This window comes from Mesoplodon mirus (genome assembly GCF_964341445.2).
Source record: "Mesoplodon mirus genome assembly, chromosome: 19".
NCBI lineage: Eukaryota > Metazoa > Chordata > Mammalia > Artiodactyla > Ziphiidae > Mesoplodon > Mesoplodon mirus.
In genome coordinates, this window is record NC_138995.1 from 1,458,952 (window position 1) to 1,476,428 (window position 17,477).

The window sequence follows — 17,477 nt, forward strand, 5'->3', positions numbered from 1 at the left end:
GGGCCTCTGCTCCTGAATTTGCCAGGCAGTGAAGCCCAGGGGCCAGGTGGGTAGATGTGCAAGGGCCCCTGACCTCGAGGGGCCTTCCTCACCACCCCTGCGCACACTGCCCAGGCGCTGGTGTGAGGAGCGGGGAGGGCCGAGGGCTTGGCCTCCCCACAGCTTCTGGAACTTTCTGGGGGTGGCCGGTCACGCCCAAGTGGCTGTCAGACACCATGGAGGCCCCGCAGGTCCAGGCTCCGAACTGTGCCCCCTGAGAGGGATGGGTAGGTGGGGCTCGGGCCTGGGAGGCTGACAGCCCTGGTCCTGATCCCCCGGCCCCTACCCCGCCTCAGTCAGGCTCAGGGTCTCCACCCACGCCCGGGACTGACGCTGGCCCCTGAAGAGGGCAGTGAACAAGCTCCTCGTGGGGTGTTTAGCAGACGGTGGTGGGAACCGACGTATTTCCCTGTTAATCCCGTAACCGCCACGTCCCGTCACCCCCGAGTCCTGTTCTGCTCACGGGCACAAAGCACATGTAGGGCGGCTTGTGCTTCCGCACAGCTGGGCAGGGTCTGAAAACAGGAATAAGAGGCTCATTTGCTGGTTTTAATCAGCTGTGCTGCAGGCCCCTCAGGAAAGGAGGGGTCTGGCCCGAGTGGCCTGACGAGCTGGCCAGGGGACAGAGCGTCAGGTGACAAGCCCGGCCCAGGGCTGCGGTTCGGAGCCGAGTGCCGGCCCTGACACCCGGCCCCGGAGGTGGCTCCGGGGAGGCAGCTGGCAGCCCCCATGAACTGCCTGAGCGAGCGAGACGGAAGGAGACACGGGTGGCGGGGCGGGGACAGGGCAGCTCCGGCTGCGTGCGGCCCGCCAGCCTCCACTCCAGCGGTCCCCTCTACGTACCTGGGAGTCGGCCCTCAGCTGGGTCGCCACGCAGCTTCCACAGGGATGGGGATTTCTTGGCTGCAAAGAAAATGGGAAGCATGTCAGCATCAATCTGGTGCTTGGCCGCAAGCCCTGGGGGGGCGGGGCCCGGAGAGAACATGGAGCCTGCAGAGCCCCAGGGAGCCGACGTGGGCTGCGGGGAGCTGGGTGACCGCAGGAGGCCCGTGGGCAGCTCAGCCTGGCCCGGCGGGTGGGGGAGCCCTGCAGGGGTGGGGTCAGCTGGTCACCTTCCCTCTGGGTTGAGGGTGATTTTACGTTTCTTATCGTGGTATTTCGTGGGCACAGATCACACGTTCCTGTGGTGGAAGTTCTGCAGTGAGAGGTCCCCCCCACCACCGGCTCCCCCGGCCCATGGACCCTCTTCCGCTGCCCTGCTGGGTCAGCACACGGGGCAGCTTCTTGTGTTTCCTTCCAGAGTTTCTTGATGCAAATACCAGAAAATATGAATAAATATTCCCATTCCCCCCTTTCTTCAACAAAAGATAGTCTGCTACACGCACTGTACTTTTTGCATTAAACAGTGAATCCTAGAGGTAAAATCCCCCAGAACCTCATAAAGTGACGCCTGGCTGACGTCTGCCTGTCCATTGCTCCACCCACACGCAGTGTTCTGCAGACCGGCTACTCGTATACCCAGACCTCTCCGGACGGGTGGATGCTAGCTTGTCCTATTTGGGCCTTTACAAATAGCAGAGCAACGAATACGCGTACGTGAGACCAGCAGGATAAACGCAAAGAAGAAATGGCACCGTCAAGGGCAAATGCATTTGCGATTTGGAGAGAGATGGTCAAGTTAAGCGCTATTGCGGTTTTAACATTTGGCCACAAATTCTTCCATCCTCCTCCTTCCAAAAGGTGGAGCCCCAATCCCTCCCCTCGAACAGGGGCTGGACGTGACGACTCGCGGCTAACGCACAGAATACACGCCCAACTTCTGAACCCACGGAAACGGTACGTAACGGTTCACTGTTTCAAGCTGCCATGTGTCACACAGCCTTAGGGAACTATTGGGACAACTCTTGGGGGTTGTACTGACTTGCGGCCCTCCTGACAACGTGGAGACTCCAAGGCTTTAAAGTGAGTCCCGGCGTCAGAGGGCGGGAAGCGTGCCCTTACCTGGAGGTGGGCAGGCCGAAGCCTGGGGAGGGCTCTGCCTTCCCTGCAGCTCCCCATTGACTCATTCATTCATTCACTGACTCTCTCACTCATTCAGGGATCTCCACGTTTCTGCTGGATGCTGGGCCAGGCATTGGCCACATAGTGGGGAGCAACTGATTCTGCCTTTGCCGTGAAAGTCAACAGGAACTATGGATGAGGAAACGAAGGCTCAGAGAGGTTGTGTGGCTTGTCCAGGTCACACAGCAGGTAGTGAACACGTAGGGGTGTGAGGCAGGCCCCTGGGGACCATGCTTGCACCGTGCGGGACTAAGTGGCTCTGCACCTCAGCCCCCGCCTCCGGGCCCCTCCTCCCTGGGGTGGCCCTGCCTCCACGTGCTGACCTGTGGGCAGGGCTCAGCTACCCCATCAACCTCTCTCCTCTGTCCCAGGATGGTGGGCCTGATGTTCTCTGCCTGCAGCACCCCATGCTGGCTGCCCCTCCGGGGGCACAGGGGCCCATCTTGGGTGCTCAGACTGTGGGGCAGGTTGGGGACAGCGTGTGCCCGGGTCTCGGGTTCCCACCCCTGCCCAGGCTCTTGGCAAAGCCCCTTGGTGCTGGCTGGTGTGGGTTTCAGCAGGCCTGGGGCCCCTTTGAAGTGGGGAGATCCAATCCCCCAGATCCCGGCCTACCCCCAGGAACCCCACGAGCTCAGGCGTCTCCTTTTCGCTGAGAAACACCACCTGGCCCCAGCCTCTGGGTAACTCAAGCCCGCGGTGGTGCTGGCTGGCTCCAGCTGGGGTGTGGGCGGCAGCTCCTGGTGAGGGGCGTCCCGCCACGGGCCTTGGGCCCCTGCCGTCCGGTGTTCCCTCCCCACGGACCCCAGGCCCTGTACAGTGTCCAGCTTCTGCTCCTGATCCTCTGCCCTCACCTCCCCTTTCAACCCGCCCCGTTTCCACTGGGGCCTCTCCGTGCCCTCCTCCTCCACCTTCTCGAGTCTCACCCACTTCCAGAGAGACCGTGAGGGAGGTGGGGTGTCAGCTGGGCCCAGGCTTGAATCCTGGCTCTGGCACTCCTGGCTGCAGAACGGGGTGATCACAGCTCTGGTGTCAAAGGGCTGTGGCCAGGGGGGTGGACGGAACAGCAAATCGTTCACACGGTCCTGCCCGCACCGAGCCTGCAGGTGTTAGCTGCGAACGTGGTCACTGCTCCTCCAGGCTCCTCTCCAGCCCACCTCTTCCAAGAAGCCCTCCCAGTTATGTGTGTCCACCTGCGAAGCAGGTATGATCTCGGGAGCCCTCGGGGGTGGTACTGTCCCCCCACACCGGGGGACTGGGCAGCTCAGCACACAGATGGCCCTGTCTGGTCAGAGCTCTGGGCCCCGACCCCACACGCACCCCTGGGCCCCCTGGTCTTAGTTTCCCCAGCTCTAGACGGGGGGCTCGAGCTGATTACCCCTCAGGCCGCCCCGGCCCCCATCTTCCATGACCCGGTGACATTGCCGCTTGGGGGCCCCGCCAGCACCGGACCTCGCTCTTGCCCTGCGGCCCCCTCGGCCTCCCTGCTGCTGACGTGCCCAGACGTGGGAGAGTTTAATTTTCCTGTTATGATGCTTTCTCACCAGGGTGGGGCTGTACCTTCTTAACCGGCAGGGGCCCGGCCTTCCGTTTCCCATCCTGCCAGAGAGTGAGGCCACACGGCCCAGTGGGGTAGAGGCGTCTGCCCTTCCGTCCCCTCGTCCTGTCCTGGCTTTGTCCCAAATGTGTGCTGAAGCCCTAGCCCCCAGTGCCCTGGGAGGTGCTCAGGCTTGGATGAGGTCGTGAGGGTGGGCTGTGTGCCTGCTCTGTCCCAGCCTCAGCCCGGCGGCGCCCGTGTGTGGCGTGGCGCTGGGTGGCAGGACGGGTGCGCGCAGGAGGGCACGGGTGGGGGCAGGCCCAGACTGCTGTCCCCTCTCCGTCACCAGCCGTCCCTCCCCGGGGAGCTCACAGCTTTAGGGGACGGCGCCGAGGCAACAGCAAGGGCCACAGAGGACAGTGTGGACACTGCCTCGACCTCCTAGCCTCCCTGGCAAGGTCAGTGCTCACCCCCACTACAGCCGGGAACAGAGACTTGGAGAGGGGAGGTCAAGCCTCAGAGGGGTGTGGGCAGGCACAGGCATCGTGACGCCCGTTAGCACGGAGCTCACAGCAGCCGGGCGTGAACGGGGCAAAGGGAGCGAGAGGGGTCTGGCCGAGGGGGGCGGGGACACGCAGTCGGAGAGGCCCCCGTGAGGAGGTGACCCTCAGCGATGCGTGGCCGGGCCTCAGGTGAGGTCCCTCTGGCACAGCCTCGGGGACGGGTGTCCCGGGTGGGAGGCTCGGTGAGGCTGGGGCGGTGAGTGCATGGTGCTGGCAAGGGGGCGGGCCAGCGCGGGTTTTACTGGCGGGTCAGGGGTGCTGTGGATACACACCCACCCCAGGCCCCCGCCCCTCTTCCCGGATGCCCGTCAGGAAGCAAGACGTAGGCGCTGTTGGGTGGGACCAGGCTATGATGGGCAGCTGGGCTCCAGCCTGACCGGATGCAGATGGGGAAACCGAGGCTCCCAGGGGACTCCGGCCTGTCCGAAGAAGAGCCTGGAGCAGGACCTTGCCTTCCCCACCACAGTGGGAACCACCAGCCTGGCCCACTGCACTGATTCCCCATCCTGGCCGAGTCTCCTGAGCTGCGCCTCCCTGGGCGCTGGCCTGTGGCTTGGTCCAGCCTCCCCCGCCGGCCTGCTCCCCGATGGGCGCCCTGCATGCCAGCTCTGCCAGGCAGGGGCCTCCGCTCCAGGTCAGCCATGACTAGCGTGGCTGGAAAAGCGTGAGGGGTACAGCCGTGGGCACCGGCCCTCGTGGCTGCACCCATGGCCTCCCCCGCCAGCCCGCTCTTTCGGTGCCCCTGAGCCCATCCCTTGAGCCCATCCCTGCCCCTTTCCTGGCCAGCCCAGTGATGGCCCCAAATCCTGGGCAGCGAGCGGAGCGGTGCAGCCCAGGACGACGCGGGGTCTCCGTTGGCTGACCCTGAGCTGCGGGGCTGTGATGGCGGCTCATTCTGACATTTATTTTACAAATATTCCCTTTTCCTTTCGCTTCAAAAGCTGCCGCTTTGCTTAAAAAACTATCTGTTACTCGAGTGCTCAGATAAACCTCTGCAGGTAAAATTATATCTGAGATATGGCCCGAGGGTCTGTTTAAGAATACCAGGCAAATTATCAGCTGCATTTATCTTAATTACTTTGGGGGAAAGTGGAGGCTGGCGTTGGACGGGGCCGGGAAGCGGGGGTGCGTTCCGCCTTATCGGGGTGCATATTTGAGATCCTTTAACAGGAGGGAGATAAGAGGAGCACGTGGGGAGAAAACGATGTCTTCGAAATTGACAGGGAGGCGGCCGCGATTTGTGCTTAAAGGCAGGCCCCGTCGCCCGCGGAAGCTGCCGAGGGCAGGCGCCGGGTACCGGCCACTCGCCCCCGTCCTCGTGTTCCTCTGAGACCAACGTTTGGAGGGTGTGAAAAGGCTCCCATCTTGGCCGAGTCCTCCTAGAACAAACCCCACAACCTGCCGACACCACACGCCCTCACTCTGGACACGACGCAGAACCAGGGTCTTAACTCTAAGCATGCTGGGAGCCCTGGAATTTCAAGCAGGGCCTGGAGGGTCTGGCGGACGCTGCACAGGATGGAGCTGGGGGCGCAGAACGGTCTGGGGCAGAGTGGACATGGGAGAAGGGGCCAGCTGTCCACGCCTGGGCTCTGCCCAAGAAGCTGCTCCCTGACCTCAGTCCCCAGGTGGCAGCGGCTCACCTGGCACATCCCAAAGGCCCATGTGGATCCGGAACGCGCTTGCTGGCGCTGCTGACCGCTGGCTGGCATCAGGAGGGCCACCAGAAATCAGAGGCAGGATCCCCGCCTGGCCACCACTCCCGCGAGGGACCGCCCCCGACACCTGTGCTGACCAGTGCTCTCTGGTCCCCTGGACACCAGCAGCTCTCCAGGGGCCTCAGTGCCAGAACTGCAGGTTGGGAGTGACCACACTGGCCCACACAGGCTGAGCAGGGAAGGGCCGAGGAGTGAGACCAGAGACTTCAGAGGAAGAAAGATGCACAGTCTGCGGAGGTCAAGACGCTGGGGACGCACGCTTGCCTGGGGCCGCGGGGAATCCTGCGCCCTCGTCCCTGAGTGCCTGCTTCAGTGCCCACCTGCGAGAGGTCTACACCTGGGCTGCCCGGGCCCTCCCACCCCGCTGCCCTCTGCCATCACCTGACGCCACTCTCCCGGGCACCTGCTCGCCTCTGCCACCCTCCGCGTTGCCGCGGGCCAGGCGTGCTCCTGCCCAGGCGCCTGCACGGGCCGGGCCCTCCCTGGGTGCCTCCTTCCCTCCTCCCCGGGGCAGCCCCGATGCTGCCTGTGCCTGGAAGGCTCCCCGAGCTGGGGGCTGGCACAGCCTCTGCCACGAGGCCCGTCTGTCAGTCGCTCGGGGAATGTCCTTTTTTGCTCTCTGCCTACTGCTGCACCGTCCCCCGCTCCGCACAGCTGCCGCTCGAGGTGGGCCCAGGCTGCGGTGGCTCAGGCCCCACTCTCTGCCCCTTCCTGCCCAGGGTCCGGCCCAGGCTGGAGAGGAGCCGGGTCTGCCCAGCCCTGCTGCCGACCTCACGGGGCGCCTCGGGAAGCGCTGCGGCCTCTGTCGGTAAGGGGGCATGCCCCCGACCCCTCAACACAATGCCACAGAACAGGACGAAACGTGCATCGGGGAGCCTGGGGCCCAGCCCTCAAGGAGGAGGATCCTCTTCAAACCTGGGGCTCCAGGTCTGGGGGGCCAGCAGGGGTGGTGTGCAGGGCAGGGTCAGGTCCCCCTCAGCACACACAGCTGCACACACGTGTGCCCACAGGCACGTGCGTCCACAAACATGCGGACGCATGCCCAAACACGCTGATTTGCATGTGTGCACGCACGCACACACAAACACGCACGTTCACACGCACATGCGTGCCCCACACCCGCACACCCTTTCCGGGGCCATGCACGGGCTGCCCGCTCTCTGCCTCTGGCCCTCGTTTCTAAACGAGGCCTCGGGGATGCTCTGCGCACAGCAGCCAGCGGGCGGGGGGCTGCCGGGGCGGGCGGGGGGCTGCCGGGGCAGGCAGGCATGGGGGTATGGAGACCGTGCCCTGGGGCTCCCCATCTCTCCACGTAGCGTCCGAGTCCAGGAACACGTGCTGGCAAGGCGTTCTGGGAACACGTCTCACACCCTTGAGGGTAGCAGTGCACCAAGCTCAGCCTAGCGCACTCCGGGCGACCCTCACCTGGCCCTTGGAGGGTCCTTCTCCCCTGCTTAGAGGGACCGCCTGGGTGCCGTGTGCAGGGAGCATACTGGGACTCGGCAGCCCAGAGAAACCCCCAGCCGAGTCCGGGGTGAATGAAGCCGACTGTCCCAAAGCCAAGAAGCGGCTCATCCGGGGCAGGCTGGTCAGGGCATGGAGGGCAGCGGGGCTGTGAGGACCTGGGACGGTGGCTTCATGGAAGCCACTTGGAAAGCCACAGTGGACGGGGTGTTTTCTACAGGTTCACCCAGCGGGCAGTTTGGCCTCGGAACTCCAGGACAAGGACCTCTGGGGGCACCTCGTCCAGTGTGCTCACTTCACAGATGAGGAGTGGCAGCTCAGAAAAGGCGCTGGCTTGCCCAAGGGCACACAGTGGCACAGCCAGGCCAGGGCAGCGGCCCAGCGATGCTCAGATCAGCCGACAGCAGAAGCTGGGGTGTCGGTGGGACCAGCCCCGGCCTCCCGGAGAGGCGAAGGGAGACACCACTCTGAATGCCGAGTAGCGGTTCTGGAAAAGCAGCAACAGCGCCCAGGCCTGCCCTTGTCTCGGAGCTTCAGCTATACAAGCCCCCGTCCCGTCCACAGAGAAGAGAAGGTCAGGTGGGGGGGAGGGGTTCTGAGGGCCCCGGAGGGGAAGTTGGAGGGTGGAGGCGGCTCGGGCCCTAGGTTGGACCCGGCCCCCCGTACGGCTGCAGACCCAGGCCTTGGGCTCTGTCCGGAGCAGACGTCCCCTCTTGGGGAATCCCTGTTGTCTGTTACTACCCTCCCCCCACCCGAGGGCCCCAGCAGAAAGGCAGGAAGCCCAGCACCCCAGCCTCGGGCTGGACCTCGGGCTCAGGGTCATGCTGGGAACACCCTGCAGGGTGAAGGGTGTTCAAGGCTCCATGTGATTCTGATTTTGTGGGAAAGGCTGACTCCGTCCTGTCCCCCAAACAACCCACACGCGACTGCTGATTATCAACATCCATCCAAGTTGCCCTCCATCACTTTAACCCTTCAACACGGAGTCCTGCGGGCACCGTCGTGACGGCGCAGGCATCTGCAGTGGCTCTGCCCGTGGCCCTCTCTGGCTCCACTACCCTTGGGTGAGAGAGGGACCTCCAGACCTTTGCTGCCCAGGGTAGACCAAGGACCAGTGCCCAGAGGCCCAGTCTGGGTCTGAAGCCCGAGTCTGAAGCCTGGGCAGGGGTCAGAGTGTGCGGGGAAGTTTACACGCTGTCACCCTGTGACCCTGACGTGTGACAGAGATGAGCTGGGATCCAGGCGGGAGGAGGGAGAGGTGGGGATGCTGCAGAGTGGGGTTGGGGAGCCCGGAACACATCAGGCCTCCCCGCGTGCTCTGAGGGCTTATCTGGGGCCGGGCTTGGTTCTGGCTCCTCCAGGCCTCAGGACAGGGTGTCCCGGGCAGCCCTCTCACCTGCCAGCCAGCCCGGGGTGTGCATCAGACCCATTTTACAGGAGAGGAAGCTGAGGCTGCGGCAGGTAAATGAATTGGGACATGGCTGTGGGATTCCCAGCCTGCACCCCCCAGACCCCTGGATGGGGTTTGAAAACTTCCTGGCTTTTGGAAGCAGCCCATCTCGCCCCGAGCAGGCCTCCACATGAGAAACGGGGGCCCACGTAGAGGTCACTGTGCCCGGTGGGGCCCCGGGGATGGCGGGCTTTAACGAGCTATCTCCTGAGTGACAAGATTAACGAGCTTCCTTGGCTGCGTTAATTACTGTCCCGTCAGGTTCAGAATCCTAGCAGCCTCTTTTCTCAATTAAAAGTGATTATGATTTCACATCCTCAGGACCAGAGATCAGTGAATGCCCCCACTCAGGGTTCTGAGTTGGGGGCTTGGGGGAGGGCCGTGTGCCAGGCAAGGCATCCCAGGCAATCGGTCCGACGAGATGCCTGCCGCCTGCCAGACTCAGGGCTGTACCCCCGGGAAGCAGGCAGGCACTGAGCCCCCATTACAGATGAGGAAACTGAGGCTCAGCATGTAGGGGCCGGGCTCCTCTGTGCTGCTGGGCTGGGCTGGGAGCCCCGCTCTGGCCACTTCGAAGCTCTGTCCACTCTCCTGCCGCCTCGGCCTCCACGGACAAGCCGGGCCCGCGTCCTGAGAGGGACACAGGGGTGGTTGGAATCCTGCTGCGGGTCCCCGATGCTTCAGGGGCTCCCTTGGCTGCAAGGGGCGTCTGCCATCACCCCAGTGCCCAGACGGGACACCGAGGCTCTGAGAAGGGATGTGATCCGTCCACAGCCACACAACCGGAAGTGGCCCTGGACAGGACTGTTCCCCGGTGTTTCCTGCGAGGCTGTCCTCTGGCAGTGCAGCCTCAGCCAGTCTCTGGGCAGCTGGGCTCTGAGGGCCTGGCTGAGCTCTCCGCGGGCCTGCCTGATCCAGCTGACCGAGTGCCCCCGTGAAGCATCCCCGAGGGCGTCCTTGCTGTGGGCGGGTGACCCGGGCTTGGGAGGGGCCGAGCTGGGTGGTGGTGGACCTCTGGCTGCAGCGGCCTGGCTCCGAAGAGCCCCAGGTCCCAGGAGTGGGGGTGGCTGCCCTCCTCGGGGCGTTCTCCAGGCTTTGCTGTTCCAGAGGGCGGGAGGCCACAGGGCAGGAGGGTGGAGGTGGGTCCGCGGTCAGGCCGCCCTCCCAGTGCAGCCTGGCGGCCTTCGCGCCCTGACCCACAGCCCTGACCCACCTGAGGGCCTCGCCCCCTGCTGCCGTCCCCCTCCTGTGCCTCCTGGCCGGTTCGCTCCCACCTGGCTTTGGACCCCAGCTCTGTGGCCCTAGCAGGCCCGCGGGGCCTCCGGGGGCTCCTCTGGCTAGAGCGGGGGAGGAGCGCGTGTCTCCCTCTCACTGTCCCTTGCCAGGCTGTCCAACGGGCCAGGCCGGCCACCTTTGGCCACATTCACTCCTAGTTCCTGAGGCCCAGTAGGTGCTCACGTCTGGGGAGCCCTCGGCTTTTGGGGTGAAGTCTGTGGGTAGCGGGGGGCATGCAGGCCAGGGGGAGGAGGCCAGGCGGGGCAGCCCCTTCCTTCCTCCTTGAGACACTTGGGACTTGGGGCCCAAGGGACATGAGGTGTGACAAAGTGCAGGGAGCCAGAGGCCCCACCCATGGCCTCCAGCCCGTTTCCCGGCTGCACGGCCAGCTTGCCTCGCTGTCCACCCCCAGCCCTCACGCTCGCTCTGCCAGAGCTCAGTGTCACCGTCTCACCAAGGCCCCTCCGGCATCCTCCCTGCCGGTTCCTCCCCTGACGGCAGCTGTCACCTCCCCTCCTAGAACACAAAGCGGGGAGGGGGTGGTGGTGGTGGGAGGGGGCTGGACTGGGCTCCCTCCCCGCTGTCCCCAGAGCTCACCCAGGGCCCGGCTGCAGGGGGTACCACTGTCCACAGATGGGAAAGCCAAGGCCGAGGCCACAGAGCCAGGGGCAGTGCGGGGACGGAGCCACGCCTGTACTAAGCCACCCACCCCTGCCTCAGCAGGACACCCCTCGGCAACCTCACCCCAGGCCCGGGCCGGGAGCACCCCCATCATGGCACCCACCAGCTCTGCGTGGAAGGGGAAAGCGAGACCTGGAGGGTGAGCGCAGAGCCCGTGGGTCGTGGAGCGGGACTGCAGGCCGGCGGGGCGGGCGCTCACCCGCGCAGCCCGGTGCTGGGGACACCGGGGCCACTGGGCCTCCAGGGCAGCGGCGGCTCCTCCTGGAGGCCGCCCCGCCCCAGCCTCTCATCTACCGTCTGTTCACTGGCTCAGCGCCCTGCTGTCCCGTCCGCCCTCCTCTGGGGCTGTAGGAAGGAAGGAGGCCTCCAGAGCGAGACCTCCAGGCCTGTGTCGCTGCTCCCGTCCCGCCCCCCGGGTGGGGCAGCCTCCCTGGTCTCACCCGGCCCCACCCTCTCGGACACGCCTATTCCGCCGCTTCTCCCCAAGGACAGAGCTTTTCATTCGTTTTATGTGTTTCTGTGTCCCCCAGTGCCAGGGACCCTGCCCGGATCAGCACGTGTTTCTTCAAGGAGGGGGAGGGGTTCAGACTGCTGGCACCCGCCCGCCACTCTTCTTCCCGCTGACGGGTTCACGGCTGCATAAGCGCCTGGCGCCCACCCCGCCTGCTGGGCAGCTGCTTGAGCCAGGAAATCCAGCACAGAGGCAGCTCTCTGATTTTTTAGGAAAAGCCAGAAATCTAGGTTTTAAAGTGAAATCTCCCCATTTTGAAACTCTGGCAACAAATTCATATAAGACAAAATAAGGACTGTGGGCCGAAGCGCCTGGGGCGACTGGGCCTGTGGTTGGTCTTGTGTGACCTTTCTTTGGGTGGGGTCCCTCCCAGACTGGGCCCACAGTGGTGGGGGGGGCGGGTTCACCCAACCGCTCATTCACTCATTCACCTGGTGGCCAGGCTGCCCTCCAGGCGCTGGGACAGGACCGCGGACAGAACAGGATGGACAGGGACCCCACCCCACGAGGCCCAGTTTACGGCAATCAGGATGTGAACACAGGTCTCCCGACGCCACGGCTGGCGCAGGCCTGCGGTATCCTGGAAAGTTCTAGGATTCCCGGAACCCCTACTGGAGTGGGAAAATCCTTCACTACCTGTCAGAGAGGTTACTCCACGGGCCCCGGGTCACACAGCAGGCTGCATGGGCTGCAGAGAAGGCCGGCTGGGGGAGGCTGAGCAGATGGGGGGGGGCAAGCTGAGCACTGTGGCCTTGAGCCAGGCCCCCACCCAGGCATGTTCCTGGCCTGAGGCTGGCCTGGGTTCCAGCAGGGACAGAAGCGTTCAGGCTCTCCTCCCGGGTGGCAGATGCCAGCGGCTGCCCGTCACTGCCCGTCACCTGACCACCCACAATGAGCAGGCGGACCTCGCCCTTTCCAGATCCACTGCCAGCCGCCTGCCTGGTAAGGGTGGGGTCCCTCCCTGGGGAGGGCAGGGCTGGCTGGTGGCGCGGCCTGCTAGATCCGCAGGACACTGGAAGGGGGGACGGGGTCCCTTCCAGTGTGTGACAAGCAGGAGAACTTCATCCTCACTCTGCAGATAAGCCCAGAGGGGTTGAGACAGTTGCCCATGAACACACAGCCGCCAAGCTGCAGGGCCTGGAGACCTGGGTTGGCCTCTGTCTGGCTGCATCCCTGGTGCCCCTCTCTCGCTGGACCAGGCCACCATTTCCTGCCAGGTGACTGTGATGCCCCATCCCTGGTTTCCCTGGTGGCTCCTGTACTCCACTCTCCCCAGAGCAGCCAGGGGGTCTCTCCAAGCACAGATGGGGCCATATCCCCCTCTGTAAATGCTCCACAGCATCGCTGGTATTGGAATCAAGTCCCACCCTGGCCCATAAGCCCCTGCACCATTGGGGTCTTGCCTCCTGGGCCTTCTAGAAAGCCTCGAGCTCACGCACACCTTGGGGCCTTTGCTTTGAGGTTTCCTGTGCCTGGAACGTTCCTCTTAGACCTTCCATGTCGGCTGCCTGGGCTCTGGACCCCTCAGCTCAGTGCCCCTCCTTGGAGGGTCCGAACAGGAGTGATTCACCTTCTAGTCTGTGTCTCGTCGCTTGTGGCTCCTCCACCCCCTGAGTCCGTCTTTGCCCAGGCAGTGCGAGGGGCGGGGCACAGGGGTGCTGTGGGCTGAACTGTGTCCCCCGCCAAAGGTATCACCAAGTCCCAACCCCTGGCACTTGTGAATCCAGCCTTATCTGGAAATAGGGTCTTTGTAGAGGCGACTGATTTAAGATGAGGTCATCCTAGGTTAGGGCGGCCCTAAATCCAGTGACACCATCCTTATAAGAGACAGAAAAGGAGAGACACAGACACGGAAGAGAGACCATGTGAAGATGGAGGCAGAGACTGGAGGGATGTGGCCACAAGCCAAGGATGCCTGGAGCCCCAGGAGCTGGAAGAGGCAGGAGGGACCCTCCCCCAGAGCCTCCAGAGGGCGCGCGGCTTGACCAACCGCTCACTGCTCTGTGAACAGTCCACTCTGGCCAAAATGCTTGGGGTCACGCTGCTCCCTCCTCTCCACCCCGACATCCAATCCATCAGCAGCTCCCGTCGGCTCCACCTTCAACCACGTCCAGGGTCTGACGTCCTCCCGGCACCTGCACCTTGGTGGCCCTGCTCCCACCTGCTGGACCACCGCGGTCACCTTCCTGCACCCGTCACCACCTCCCCACTGCCTTCTCCCAGCAGCTGCCAGAGCAGGACCCCTGCCCGGAGCCCTCGCACACCCGACCCAGGGCCTTCACCCCGGCCTCCTCTGCCCAGAGCCGTGCTCCCCAGACAGCCACGGATGCTTGTCTCTGGCCACAGGCTGGCTGTTCAGCGGGCATCTCTGACCACTGGGTCCACCTCAACACCTTGTCCCCAGGACTTGCTATCTCCTTGTCCTGCTTTATCCAGTTTTAATTTAAATTTCAGGGACTTCCGTGACTCTGCGCTCCCAATGCAGGGGGCCTGGGTTCAATCCCTGGTCAGGGAACAGGTCCCACCACATGCCGCAACTAAGAGCCCACATGCCACAACTAAGAGCCCGCATGCCACAACTAAGAGCCCGCATGCCGCAACTAAGAGCCCGCATGTTGCAACTAAGAGCCCGCACGCCACAACTAAGACCCGGCGCAGCCAAATAAGTAAATAAATATAAAAAAAATTTCATCATGAAGTGTATCATAATTAAAAAAGCACATATTTACATATATCCATAGAGCATACACGTTTATACAGCATATACGTGTACGTGTGTGTACACGCACGCATACACACATGCACACACAGCACGTAAGAGGGAGAACGCTGCCCTGAAGACCCCTGTGTCCCCACTGCCCCTGCGGGGCTTCCCCACGCGGGCAGGCCACCAGCCTCCATCACAGACGGCCGTTTTGCCCGGGTGAGATCAGACTCCACGGTCTCACGTTCCCCTCCTCTGTCCCCCACTCTGTTTGCCAGCATCCTGCCATTTCACGGCTAGCTCTGCGGCGTCCCCCGGGGCGCTGACATCGCACCTGCAGAGCTGCAGGGGGGTCGGGTGGGACTGAGCCACAGTGAGGTGGGGGACGTCCTTTCCCCGCACACTGACCTGAGCTCAGGGTTCCTGGGGGGACCGCCATGGACCCCACTCTGGGGGTCTCTGGAGGCACGACCCACGCTGTGGTCCTGGAAGGCGAAGCCCCCGTCCCCTCGCCTCCCTGCAGAGGGGCCCGATGCAGAGGGCTGGCCAGGGAGGGGCCCTGGCCCCACGGGGTGCAGCCCGAATAACGCGGATATTCATCCCAGACAAGCCCTGGCTCTGTTGGCCTCCGAGGGCGGCGCTGGCGGAGGCCCGAGGAACGTCCCTCCCTCCCCAGCCCTCAGGCTGTTTTTCTTTCATCAGTTGGAGAGAAGGAGGGAAGAAAGGAAGAAAGTGGAATACTTTGCAGGGACCAAAAAGGCACCGTGACCATGTGTTTCCTTGATGGCCACGGGGTGCCCGACCCGGGGAGTCCTCTCCCTCTGGCTTTCGAGATTGCGGTGGAGGGGGGCCGGCCTTGAGCCAGAGAGGGTCTGCGGGGACTGGAGGGGGCAAGGCCCGTCCAGGAAGCCTGTGTGAGCCAACCCCTGGGGACCGGAAGGGGGCCTGAGAGAGACACGGAGGCGCGAGAAGATTCCGGAAGGGCAGTGCTGTGCATACAGCTGGTGCTAAATGGGCATCGGCTGGAATGACCTCTGGGTGGCTGGCAAAGCCGTTCTGAGCCCCCTGGAGCCTGGGACCCTGACCTCTCTTTAGGCCTGTCCCCTCTCACTGACCTGATGGCAACAGCCCTCTCCCTCTCTGTCCTCAAGCTTTAATTCCCCTTTGTTTCTGTAAAGCTTGTACTGCTGCTCCAAAAACAGACTAAAGGGGGCTTAGGAAAAATGATTCCTACACCACAGGTGGTCAAGACAGAAACCTAAAGCCAAAAACCTCACAGGAGGTTCAACGTAAGCTCCGCGCTTCCGGGCCACCAAGGCCCAAAGGGAACAAAGCACGGTGCGCTTGTCTCTTGTTATCTGACCAGAGGGGAGCACACACCGTAAACAGTTTTCCTGCAACCCTGCTAATCGATCCCCACCTCCCAGCATTGTGGTGAGATTAAAAGAGACGCCAGGTGTCAAACGCCTGGCCCATAGCGTTTACTCAGCGGCTGTAAATTCCCTCCTCTGTGTACCAGATGAGGAAGCTGTGGCTCAGAAAGGCACATGGCTTTCGAGGTCACTGTACAGCGAGTGACTACAGGAGGCCAGGTGCTGAGGCTGGCAGCCAGGGCTCGTCCTCCACTTTCCCTTCTTGGGGGGGAGGGGAGTCCCGGCCCAGGTGTTGCCTGTGTCTGACCGCGTGCCCAGCCGAGGTCTTGGAGCTGCCATGAGCCTGGAGGGGCAAATCACCAGGGCCAGTCTCTCCCCAAAGCATGCGTGGCAGCTCTGGGGGCCGTGGGCACAGGGACCTGCCACGCATGCTCTGCCCTCCTAGGCTGCTGGGGGCTTCTCATCTCGCTAGGAGGGACCACTGGAGACCCCGATTGTTAGAGGATCTTGAGTGGGGAGAACACAAAGCAGGGAAGGACGGGGCAGTGCATGGCTTTTGGCAGGAAGGTGACCCTCCAGGGGTGACGCCGACCCGGGGGTGGCCGTGACCTGGGGTAACCCTGACCTGGGAGTGCTCTTGACCTCAGGTGACCCTGACCTGGGGGTGACCCTGACCTGGAATCAAGCCTGTGGAGGCTGCAGCCTGCACGTCCTGCTGCTCTGGGATGAGGGAACCAGAGCCTCAGGGGCTGAAGGACATGCTTGCCACGGGCTCCAGCTGACGGGACAGGAAGGGGAGGCAATGTGCTGTCCCACTCCCTGCCCAGCTGGCGTGTCCCCGTGGTCCCCTGGCTGTCTCCCAGGCAGCGGGAGCGAGCCCCACTGCACGCACTAGAAAGCCAGACCCTGCCCTTGACCTGAGGGCTCTGTGGCCTCCCCACTATGGGACCAGGGACCCCGCCCTGGCCATTGTCCGTAGGGGCAGGTGGTGTGAGCGGCAGCCCGAGGCAGGTGGACCCCAGAGAGAAGGGTCCTGGCCCCGCTCACGAGCTGGGGGTCCAGGCCAGTCAGCTCCCTCTCAGGAGAGTGGGACCGAGGCCGTGTGGTGTCATGGTCAGAGCACACGCACCACCATTTCCTTGCTGTGTGACTTCAGGCAACTGACCTAACCTCTCCGAGCCCCATTCAGCCACCTGTCAATGGGTCTGACAATCGTCCCTACCTCACAGGGTCTGTGGGTTACATCAGACAGTGTAGGTAAAGCACTGAGCTCATTATATGCTTCAGTGAATGTAAACTATTATTTCATTATTATTATTTTTGTATTAATTCACCTCTCCCATTGCCCGGAGGATGCACAGACAGGCCTGGATGTCAGAGATGAATTTAGATGTTTTTAAAGTGACGTTAGGAAAACATCTCTCTGGGACCCCATTTCCCCACCAGAAAAATGGGTATGACACCACCAGCCCTGCCCACCCCCGGGGCTCTGCTGGGAGGGTGGTGTCTCGGCTGAGCTGGCACTTGGAGGCTTGGTGGCTCCCTCCCAGTGTGTGCCCCTCCCCTGCCCCAAGTGTCCAGCAAATCGTGCCTGTCACAAGGTTCTTGCCCAGGCAGGCTCTGAGGCAGGCAGTGTGCATGCGTGCATCTGTGTGCACACACACGTGGGGAACCCTGGTGTGCACGCACATGTTCAGGCACATGCACTGGCATACACACCCAGGCAGCTCTGGGCCAGCCGCTTCTGCCCAAGGACACAGGCCCCCCAAGGCCCTGCCACCTGCCAGGCCGAGGCTGGCCGCTGGCTCCCGCTGGGGTCACAGAGGCTGGAGAGCGAAGGCTGGGCACCATCCCGACAGGTTGGCCTCAGGCAACTGCAGGGGATGACTGACAGATGCCACCACTTCCAAGCCTGTAGGCACAGCCTGTTGATCTTTTTTATCCCTAAAACGATGTGTTTATGCTAATTTTAAGAAAAAGATTGGAGGAAATAATAGAAAAACAACCTGGAAGCCCAAAATGCCATCCACAGAACTCGGTCACTGTGTCAGAGCCCCCAGGTGCCCTGGGGAGCCGTCTTGGAGACTAACGGGGAGCCAGTGGG

At 63.2% G+C, this 17,477-nt stretch overlaps 1 protein-coding gene across 1 annotated transcript in view; it reads right to left on the bottom strand.

The window, feature by feature from the left end:
• ZNF469 (zinc finger protein 469) overlaps positions 1-17,477 on the bottom strand; it is a 49,583-nt gene that overhangs the window by 14,003 nt on the left and 18,103 nt on the right. Inside the window, exon 2 of the mRNA XM_082607274.1 lies at positions 883-942. The gene's annotated coding sequence lies outside the window, so the exon portion shown is untranslated. The remainder of the gene's footprint in view (positions 1-882; positions 943-17,477) is intronic.